Here is a 12,133-nt window from a genome sequence, read left to right on the forward strand (position 1 = left end):
TTGATCTCTCCCCAAGTTCCAGGATCAGTGCTTGTGTACGCTGGGATATCAACGGCGTGCAGGGTAGGAGAGGAAGCCGATGCAAGGCCGCTGATCTCAGGTTGATCTGCAGAAGGCTATCTCAATTCATTAATATTTACATCAACCTCAACCGAAACGTTATCTCCTTGCTCAGTCTCATTATCTCCAGCAGCAGATGAAGTCGATGTTTCATCTTTCTGGTGATCTGTTCAGGATAAGCATGAAACACATTTTTACACATAAGCTGTTAGATTAACACTAACCTGTCAACATGGCTCGCTAATAGTGAATATAGGGGTGGGCGATGAGCTAAATGTTATATCATTATATGAGTCATTTTATCTATGATATACTTCACAGTCAAGTTATATTACTTTTAATAAGATTTTTATCATATCAAAATTTAATGCCACTAAAATTTCATAATTCTTGTGACCAATTTCAATATCACAAAAAATAATAGTAGCTTAAGAAAAGAATCTCAAGCTTACTGATGACAAGAGTCACAAATAACAATAGGACAAAGGCACATAAGAAATTGACCTACTTGAAAAACTTAAATCACTGAATAATATTATATTGTATAAAGTAATCAAATATACAATACATAGTTTTCACTATAAATTCAACATTCATTCTTATTTATTTTACAAAAGTGATTCAGTCAAGGGCATTAAATTACTTTCTTTCTGATGTTTGATTAACATTATTGACACAGATGGCGACAGCAGCTTTATTAGCAGCTTCTGTCACTTTAAGACCTCAGGGTCGGAACTCAAGTGTGCTGTGCAAAACCGTCTCAAGTTCACCATGGGCTCAAAACGAGCATTTACAAAATGAATTCTCTCCCGCTGCTTACTGTGCCTGAGCAGTTTAAAATAATTTGTATCTGAACCACAATGCTTAAAAACGCGTTTAAATTATAAACTTACATCATGATGGCGCAGCACAATTGACATGTTTCTACCGGATATATTATCGCCAGCCCTTTAGGCGAATATAGAGTTTGATCAAACACAAAAAGCAATATCATACATCCATCAAGTTAATAATCAAACTTACCAAAAATTGGTGGGGTCGATGATGACGCTGTGTCTTTATCTGCTCCATCATGTGCCCGGCCCACTTGCTGTTCCACAACTTCTCCGTGATCATCAGCTTTAGTAACGTTAAAATAACCCGATAGCTTGGGGATTTTACTGAGTAGCTCATGTTTCCTCTGCTGTTTAGCTTTTAAAAAATCCTTTTTTGAGCCCCACTCGCACATGTTTTTTTTAAAGATGACATTTTTAGCTATGTTATCGAAGACGAAGATAATGCGTGACAATTTTAAGAATAGTCTAGAATGAAGTGAAGAGTGGAGGCGATTGATTGGTTGATGGTATAGGCGCAGGCAGCCATCATCTGATAGGCCTACATGCAGCAGCAGGTCGGTCGTTCACAAGTTAAATATAGAATAAATGCATTTGATTGGTATATCAAATTCAAACGTGACGTTTCAATTCACCATGCCCTGCTGCCCACAGGGGTTTGATTGACAGGCGACCTGACCAATCATAACGCAGAATAGGCCATTTTGTCCGACAACAATGCAGTCAGTAGATTAACGTCGGTGGACTTGAACTTGAAAAACGGTATTGTTTAAATTACTTAAATGACAATATTTGAAAGTTAAGACTTTGTTTCATATCAACAGTAAGCTGCTCTGAGGTCTCTTTTGTATGTCGGCGCGTAGTCACTCAGTGTAACGTTAGTCTTTGCCCCGCGATGTATTTTTCACTGCGTGAGTGAGAACATGATGTGCGTGACTCGTGAGAGCGGCCTGGCTTGTCACACAGTAACTAAACGAGGCGTATGGTCACTATAATATTAATGATAATGATTCCATGATAGTGCATGGAATATATGGCAAAGCGCCACTAAATAACAGGGCTAATTTGTGGGTGGCGTGGTAAGGCTTTGTCAATCAGATGGCTAGTAGTAGTCAATCTGCTCCACAGCCAATCACGGGCCCCCTCCTTGCTCGGGCCCCGGGTGTCTTAAATGCTGACATAAGTCATAGGGCCCTATTTTAACGATCTGAAACGCAAGTATCAAACGCGAAACGCAAGTAACTTTGTGGGCGGGTCTTGGACGCTGTTGCTATTATACCGGCGGGATAAATGACTCTTGTGCCCGACGCAAATCTAAAATGTGTTGGTCTGAAGTAGCTTCAGTTCCTGAATAAGCTTTGTTTGGGATGTTAAACTACTTTAGTAGCCCTAAGGACAGCCATGGTGAAAACATTATTTGAAATCTCCTTGTGAAATTTGCTAGAGTACGTATGGGTCAGTGTTTTGATTGCAGAAGTGTTCGACAAAGGATTACTAACACATAATAAAACACAACTCCAGGTATGTTTTTGATGAGGATATGACAATGCAAAATGGTAAAAATCTCTAAAAAGTCTATGTTGAATGATAAAGACCCTTTGTTAATAATTTACTTGGGAAAAAATGGGCAAAACTAAAATATAAGCGCATAAACCGATTAATCGATTAATCGTAAAAATAATCGACCGATTAATCGATTATCAAAATAATCGTTAGTTGCAGCCCTACAACTAAGGCCTCATTCACACCGGACGCCCGAAGCGGCGCGGAACGGAGGCCGCTTCCTTTCGGCGCCCATGTTAACCTATGGTGTCGTTCACACCAGACGCGGAGCGCCGCGGCCGGCCCGCGCCGTGAAGCGCCAGTTTCGGCGTCTGGTCTATTTTTTGCGCGAGCCGCGAGTGATCCGCGTCCATTCCGGCAGGAAGTCACACCAAGAAACACGAGACATCTGGTCAATTGTCAAAATATAAGCAATTTTCAAATTAAAATACCGCGAGTATTAACAAAAAGTATTAATACAAGAAGTGTACAAACTTCTTGGTTACAGAAACATGGTGTATTCATTTTATGAGGTTATTTACTTACCCATGATGTAAAAAAATAGCTCTGAATAAACAACAACTGAGCAGAAGCGCTTTTCGACCGCCGCGGAGAATACGCGTCTAGTGTGAACAGGCAGGCGCCGGACCGCGCGTGATTTTCCGTTCCGCGTTGCTTCGTCGTCTGGTGTGAACCAGGCGTAACCCAGACTATGGGGTGAATTGTAACATTTCACTCATTTCACACACTTGAAACTAAACCATGCATTTTCTGTTTGTGTTGCAAAATAATAGGCTGCCATTTGATAGCAGACACGTGCTTTGAATCACATTTTGAACACACTGGCTTAAAAGTACTCCAAGATATAGACAGAATGGTCAAAAATGTTACAACCATCCCCGGTCTTCCCTATATTACTGTGCATGGACTCTTCCTTACATGTTTGTCAGTGTAACACTTCAAAGGTCAGGTTTTTGTCCTGGTTATTTATTACAGTACTGTTTTGCATTTCTTTTGTCAGGGCTGTCCCTGTAAGAGGTATCAGTCAGTCACTGTGAATTCACAAAGTTCCAAATGATTTATCTGAAAAGCTATTGTAAAGTGTTTGGTAGCAGTGTTTTGATTTAATCCCTCTAGTGTCATGAAGTCTGTGTTTTTGACAGCTTGTGTGTATTGTCTGAGGACAAAATTTGAATTGGGATTCAGACGTTAGTTTGTACTGTTGGGTGTGAGTTGAGAAAAAATTGTGTGTGAAAATGTGAGAAAATGGCCAGTTGTTCCCAGAATTATATCTAAGCAATTGAGAAAAACTGTAAAAAAACAAAACAAAAAAACTTCTCTTGCCAGACAAAGGGAAAAAACCTCAGTGGCTGAGTTTCAGAGTAGGTTTAGATTAGACAAATCCAGATAAATCCACCCTGGTTAGATCAGGTTCAGCAGTCTCACAACGTTAACGTTCTCTGTCAACTCAGGTTTGATCCAAAGTGTCACATGTGCTGCAAACAGCCAGAGCCGGACAGTAAAGAAATTACATTTACTTGAGTACAGTACTTAAGTACAATTTTGAGGGATCTGTACTTTACTCGAGTATAATTTTTGGGGAGTACTCATGACTTTACTCAAGTACATTTGAGAGGCAAATATTGTACTCTTTACTCCACTACATTTCTATCCATAACCGTGAGTACCCGTTACTTGGAAAAAAGGAAAAAAGAAAATCTCGGAAACCCTCAATTTGTTGTTTCCCTCTCAAACGTGATTGGATTGTGCAGGCGCCACTGATTGGGACAGCCTATCAGCAATCACCTTCAGCTTTCCACCAAAGTCAACTCCATGGTCAGATTTAGATAAGAGACGAAACCATGGACGAAACAATGGATGAAGACGCAGCAGGTCCATCCCGGGAATGTGCCAACCCGTGGCCCCATCTCGCCAGACTATTTCAAGTTAATGATAGTTTTCGCTTCAAGTGTTTGCTGTGTTTACCAATGTAAGCACTGTGGCAGTAGTAATGCAATATTTAGAAAATGTACTCTTGTACTCTTGATACTCAAGTACTTTTAAAAACAAGTACTTCAGTACTTTTACTTAAGTAGACATCTGACTGTAGTACTTTTACTTGTACTTGAGTAAAATTTAGCAAGGGGTATCTGTACTTTTACTCAAGTAATGAAGCTGTGTACTCTGTCCGCCTCTGCAAACAGCCAATCACACGGAACATGGAGAACGTCAGTTTTAATTCACTTCTCGTGAGATCAACGCAATTCACTTCGCTTCTGAAGATTAAGAGATAATTGTGACAATTATCATGAAATTAAAAGCAACAAGGCAGGAATAAACACTGCCACTGCAGCGAAAGTTTGAGAAGGCAGCTGAAAGAAAATATAGACTATATCAATGCATGATGTGAATCAAAGAAATAAGCCTAATAATTATAGGTTTAAAAAGAGCTCAAATGAATACCCGTTGTTTAAAAGCAATATATATAAATGCGTGTATTACATTTTTATCAATTTAAAAGCAAAGTTTAATATTAATTTTCAATGAATAGGCTATAATAATCATATGAACATGAGATCCAGATCCAGCTCCTCCCACTAAATAGGCTTGTTTGAGATGTAGTCGAGAGTAGGCGCTGCAGTGAGGGGAGGAGGGAGAGAAGTGCAGGCAAGCCGGACACTTCCTGAATCTCGCTGTGTTGTTGGACTGCAAACGTCAGTAATGGAAGAGATCGCGTTCGCGTTGTTTATCGCAGACGAAGTGGATGCAATTGAAATACCACTGTTTTTACACAAAGATGGTTATGATGAGGAGAATCACCGTGAACAGTGCTCATTACTTAACATGGCTTATTCAGTAAATGATAGGGATATAAATCTATGTGGTCTAGAGTGGTATGTTGCAACTTGCATCTAATGAAACTTATGTTGTGTAAAAAATAAACAGCCCAGACTGCAGATAATTCAGCACCAAATAAAAGAAAGGTTTAAAGGATTTCATTAAAACGTAAATGAAGCCAATAGCAAGTTGCTTTTGAGAAGAGAGGTCATAAGAAATGTTTTCTCTCTCCTAGGAATGTCCCTAAAAATCCTCACTTTGATGAGAATGTGGTCCATTTCTACAGTCCTTCTGAGTTTCATTTCAGACTTTCTAGTGTGCATGTGGAGCAGTGGCGGCTGCTGGTCTGTCAAAGAGGGGAAGCTCATTTTCGGCCTACATCATAAAAGTGTCCATTTATTTAAAAGTAAATTCTGCCCAACGTTCCTTTTCAAGAAAATGCTCTGTGACCCTGTCGTACCGACTAGGCGTCTTTTCCAGTGACTTGACCAGTGTCCTGTCAATGGCCAGCAGAGTTAAATATAATTGTATAAATGTAATAATATAATAAAGGTATAAATAATAATATAATAAAGTATAATAATACTACTACTACTATTTTTTTTTTTTTTTTATAATTATTGTTTAAAGGTGCATTGCGCAACTTTTCATGTTAAAAATACCCGTTTTCTAACCCATACATGCTTAAACAATTGCCTGATGGGCTGAATGAGCCCTTCTCTGATCACTGCGATTGCCTCTATAATCCTGTACAGTAAAATAAATAAGAGGGATTCGGGTCGGAATCTGAGACTGGGCGTGACGTCATGCGCGTTCACGGCACGCTCATATGTCTGGCAGGTTTGTGTATGCGCCGACGCCGCCATTCTCCGTAGAAAATGGATTCTAAGAGACCGGCTTGTAGTTCATTTCAAACACCAACGCAAACTCCACGTAAGATAAAAAAAAGAGAACTTTTGTCTAGTGCAACCAAAAGGTCCAAATTGGAGTCAGACAGGCGTCGGGGTAAGACGAGAGTAAACATAGGGAAGGCTTTCAACAAATGGAGAGATCTCCGGTCTGCTCTAGGGCTCAAACGGGATCCTCAGTTGGCTTTTTTCTTGATAAAAAGGTAAGATATATCCCATTCTCTAATGTCTGATACGGCCAATAATGACAATAAATGACGATCCATAAAATGTGTAATGCTTTAGCGTAAGCTAGATAAATGTACAATCGGAATAGGTTTTACTAACTTACCATTGTCAGTGATCAGGTTCAGAATGATTGTGATATAAAATGCTGATATATAAGTTAGATACTTAGACACAAATTTTGAGCAAATTACTGCTTAATTACGATGTATTGCTATTGGAATATGCTACTTAGCTGATCAATAAAACAGGCTAAACCCCCGCAAATCTTCGGCGGATTAGCCTGTTTGGCTTTTATGGTAACGTCATAGTGCCACTTGATTGTTTATTACCTTGAGACATTTGGGTGTACTTTGTTGACCGACTGTGTGGTATGGTATCATGATTACAATTTTGAGCTTTTACAAAGTTATAACTTATATTGTTCATGAACGTGTTTCCATAATAATAGTCATAAGTGGATACAGTAAACACATAACACAGTTCAACATGGAGATAGATGGGAATAAAAAACGAAGTTTTCTACTACCCCCATTTTTTCCCTCACACATAAGTGTGTTATTTACTCAATTGCCTTTCCTTTCACATATTTTAAATTACTTGCAGATTTAAAACTTTATTACCTTTGAAGACATTATGATTGTAAACAAAAGATTTGTGCGGCTGATGCTCCTTGGGTTATGACCAGCTCGAGCTCGTGCAAGCGTGCGTGTGCGTGTGGTCCGTGAGCGTGCACACCTCTGGTTGCAGTTTCGCTTGCCGCCAGAGGGGGCGTAGTTCTGCGAAAACTCAGACTCTCGCGCAATGCACCTTTAATTATTACTAATAATAATATAAAAAATATAATAAGTAATAATATAATAAAGATATAAATATACAGTATAATTGTGTGAAATGTAGGCTATTATGAAAATTGGCTAGCAATTTCGACAAGCAAATACCAAGAAATAGGTTTTGAAAAGGTGTCTTTGAAAAGTCCGCGATGGGACTGAGCTCGAACAGCTTCAACATCAGCGACTTTTTATTGTATGAAAGCGCTGTCAATCAACAGACCCTCCAATCATCACGCAGAAGCCGGAGTCCAGGCCAGCCCACTCCTCATTCACTCCAGAGACACTGAGCGTCCGGGGCGGGACATTATCGCAGCGTTTATCCAATGACTGTCTAGTTTCGAAGCACTGAAAAAAACTCTTCAGAGCAGCTCCACTGAAGTCACTGGACGCTGGGCTTCAACAGGGAAATGCACTGTGACGCTACGGGAATGAGAAGGAGATCGAGTCAGCCGACCTGCTGTGTGTAACTGATTCTGAACGAACTCGTCTTTGAGATGAACGTGTTCTAACGCATTTTTAGTAAATAAAATGTTAACACAATAGTACATATTTGACCATTATTTATTATAGGGGAAGCCGAGCTTCTCTTGCAGTCTTAAAGAAGTCCCCACTGATGTGGAGGTATGTAGGCCTACATGGTGTGAGAAGCAAGCAATACATCCTGTTAGGAATATCATGTACAGTGTAAAACATTTCTTTTTTCATGATCAAATTTGAAATAAATTTTAGCTTGACCATTTAGTTTTTTCCCCCCAAGCAAACAAAAAACAGCATGTACATAGAAGAACTATATAAAATAGAGGGATAGAATATCATGCTATGAAAATACATAAAATTCCCCGTAACAAAGAAAAACACAGAAATGTACTAAGGGGACATAGTTTGTGAGAATGTACAGTCATTACATTTTTGACTTGCCCTGGGTAGTTTCAACTCTTGTGCTGTCGTATGTGAGATGTATTCATGTGTCCATGTTTTTATTATATGATAACTATTTTTCCTCTTCCTAATGCAGGATCTTATAAATACACTTGGTCCTTTTTACATGAATACACAGCAGACTAAGGTGCCGCTGACAAACAGTATACTTGCCTCTCTATGGACTCTTTCCAACCAAGTGTCCTATAGAGGAGTGGCAGACAGGTTTAACATAACCAAATCTACAGTTTCAACACACCTGCGTGATTTCTGTTCTCTTGTAATAACGCATTTGTCACATTACATCTCCTGGCCCAGAGGACAAGCCCTGCATAAATCCCAGTTAGAATCCGAAGCAGCTGGGTTTGCTAACACTGCCTGTGCAGTTGATGGATGCCACGTTCCAGTGGTAAAACCGCACTGTGAGAATCCTGTGGCCTACATCAATAGGAAACAGTTCTGTCATGTCAGTGTGGGTCACCCTGGTACTGTAGCTGGCATGATTCAAGGGCATTTCGTTTGTCAGAGGTAGGCCGACTCTTGAGGGAGATCCACATTCCCTGGTTCCTGACGGCATGCATACACTTGGAGATTCTGCAAACCCTCTTTTGCTTCAGCTAATGAAGCCATACAGAGACAATGGCCACTTGACTGTCAGGCAGAGATGGTTCAATAGGAAACTGAATTCTGCTCGTGTAGTCATTTTAAAATCAAAATTCAGGAGAGTCTGCACATGAAAAAAGTGAAGAACATTTCTTCCGCAGTCACAGCCTGTTGCATTCTTCATAACATCTGTCTGAAATCCAATGACCACAGTGAAGGAGGATCAGCAGGCAGATGATATGGAGGATGACCCATACCCACCAGAGGCCCACATTCACAATAATGCATCACATCATAGAGATGCAATCTGTGGCCGCCTGTGGACATCACATTGACTTGTTCTACCTTCAACACTTGCCTTAAACTTATCTCAAGAACAACGATTTTTTTTATTTTACTGTTTTGTGAGCTAGTGGATGGGATTGTAAAGGATGATATTAAGCACTTAATATCAAATGATTGACAGTATTCTGCCAGTCAACCACTGTCCCCTGTCTAGGGAGGAATGTTTTGTGTTGTTATCTCTATAATAATGATGTAATGAGCAATAAAAATGATGTGATACATGTGGGAATGGACTATATAGTTCAACTTTATTTTTTAATAGATCGATTATCATTTGGATCTCCGCCTCTCTTTAAGTCAGGCCGCACTAGTGACTGTAGAGCAGCTGTTCTCCTCTCTGAATGCGCTTCAGAAACTTCTCAGAATGTGGATCTTGTTTGTCTCCTTCTGTGTATTTCTGTGGAGGGACCTGGTTGCTCTTCTGGGAGAGGCTGTTCTTGGGAGCTTATGGCCTGTGCAATTGAGGACTTCGGCACTGTAGTCTGGGATGAGGTAGTGTTGAACAGAGGAGTTGAGCATATTGTGCCTGATGGTGCACTCCCAACTCCACATTTCTCAAATAAGTCTTCCATTTGCTTTTTACTCACCATTCTTTATTGTCTCGGCAATTTCTTTGCTTACTGTTATTGCTCCCTGGGAGTCTGATAGTGTTAATAACACATTCTCCATCTTGCTACAATCGTTAACTTTGTGGATGCCTTTTATAATCAAAGCCATAATAAGAAATGTTGAGCACACAGATGCTGCACTAAATTTACATTGTTATCCCAAATTATGGGTTAAACATTTCAGAGTGGGATATGGCACAGCTGATTAACCTAATGATGTGTATCCTACTTAAAGGGATGGTTCGGAGTAAAATCAACCTAGACTTTGCACCCTGACCTCGAGCCAAACAATCATTTCAATACATTTAACATGTAAAGATTTGGAATTCATGTATTTGAAATGCTTCTGAATAAACTCCTAATTACTGCTTAATTAATGGTTAGTAAGGTAGATGTTAAGCTTAGGTATTATCGTCCCCCATCTTCAAGAAACGGCTAAAGACACATCTTTTTCATCAACACTTGACCCATTATTACTAATTACTTTGCTACGTGTACTGTGCTGGACTAACTGTGACTGGTCACGACTCACGGCACCTGCATATTTCTGCCTTATTGCTGGTTTGATTGCTTCTATTGTTCTCATTTGTAAGTTGATTTGGATAGAAGCGTCTGCTAAATTATTAAATGTTAAATGTAGATAGTGTTAAAAAAAACCTACCCATGAATGGTCAGCATCTTCCATTACAGTAATTGTTCTCCGGCCCATCCCTGCCTGAAGAAGGTTTAATTCTTCTATGTTTGTGGCTGTCTTCTCCACATATTTGTTCAGTAAGTAGAACTGAATCGGGAAGCATTTGATGGAACTACTGAGACTTTTTATGTTAAGAGCAGAATTTGTTCCCTTTTTCCCCGCTGATTTTCTTTTGGTAAAAGTCTTCCCCAACAGTCCTGGGAAGGATCTATAGAAGAGTAAAATAAGAGATGAGACAGGGTAAGATGCATTAAGAGACAAACGATGTTAAGCGCACAACATAAAAAATACAAAAAAATTTAATGATGGAAAATTAATTAAAAAAAACAACAAAAACACAGCACTGTCCAGCTCTATTGCCTGAATATGACAAACCTTGTCATGTTCTGCTCAATGTCATTGCCAGCATGCCTCTGGTTTGAAGAATCTGCAGAAACTCCTTATGAGAAACCAGCAAAACAAAGACTACTATTTGAATAACAAAGTATATAAAAAATTGCCCATCATAAGAATATTAAAAATAATTGCTTGTAAACAATATTAAGGTGAGAATAACAACAATCCTCACTCTCTCTAGGTGCTGGCTTTGGGAACACCACCCGCCGTGCAGCGTCCTGCTACTCTTCCTATCATATACACATTACACTATTTCATAAATTAACCTAACATAAGCTGATCATTTTGTGGAATAGGTAAACCTAAAAACATAAATTCTGTTTTCTATCTAATACCTAATCTTTACATACACACATTTATCTTAATTATTCTTTAAAAGTCTTAAAATACGTATTCTTAAAAATACTGATAAACTGTGTATAAACTAAGTATAAGAAACTAAGTTCATGTTTCGCGTGTAAAAGTTTTTTTGTGGGTACTACAAGGTTACTACATGGGCTGAAATATGGGCAGTAAGTGGGTTTGTCCACGGGCTCCATGTTGGCCCCAGCAACTTACTCATTTAGGTTTTATGCAGGATTTCACAGGGCTTTAGGTGGGGCCCAACTAGGGATCATCTGGGTTCCATCTAAATGAGTAGTAAGCAATACCACACAAACAAGTTTTAAAGCATTAGAGCACACAGTGAGATTGAAATCTTTTCAAATGTAATTTTTTTTTTGTAATTTTTTTTTTACTCATCATATTATGCTAGTTATATACCTAATTATTAAAATAGTTAAAATACAGTTAAAATTTGAACCTGTATTTGACCCAGTCTTTAATGAAAGCTTTGAACATTTGAACAGGAAATAAATTGGGGACAGTTAGAAGTACAGCTTACATGGCAGACAGTCATTTGTGCATTCTGGACACTGTCCTCCTCCATCTCTTGTCCCAGACTACTTTGAGAGTTCTCAACCACTGCAAAACAAATTTATTTATTTTTTAGAGAGAAATTATGATTTTAGAGAAATCATGTTACTTACACGTCACAATACCTTATGAAAGAATACTTTTACTCAGGATTATAACAATAACAGCAGAACATTTTTATTGGAATGGTCATGGTATTGGAATGTTACGGGAAGGACATTTGGGAAATTAATGAAATTCTCATTTGGGAAATTTGGGAAATTCTCAGTAAAGAGAATTACTGTTTATTTATTCAGACTATTCCGATTTAATCTTGTATTAATAAAACCAGTTTATAAAGTATGAATATGTGATGTGTTTGATGGTCTGATCAATTGGCCATGGATCAGTAGCGGCAGATAATCACATTCTGGAT

At 38.9% G+C, this 12,133-nt stretch overlaps 1 pseudogene across 1 annotated transcript; it reads left to right on the forward strand.

Moving 5' to 3' along the window:
• Positions 1 to 8,284: 8,284 nt before the first annotated feature.
• On the forward strand, positions 8,285 to 8,894 carry LOC311295670 (annotated as a pseudogene). Its single transcript has one exon. The product of its transcript is annotated as an uncharacterized misc_RNA (transcript).
• The last annotated feature ends 3,239 nt before the right edge of the window (positions 8,895 to 12,133 follow it).

This window comes from Rutilus rutilus (genome assembly GCF_951802725.1).
Source record: "Rutilus rutilus genome assembly, chromosome: 8".
Lineage (NCBI taxonomy): Eukaryota > Metazoa > Chordata > Actinopteri > Cypriniformes > Leuciscidae > Rutilus > Rutilus rutilus.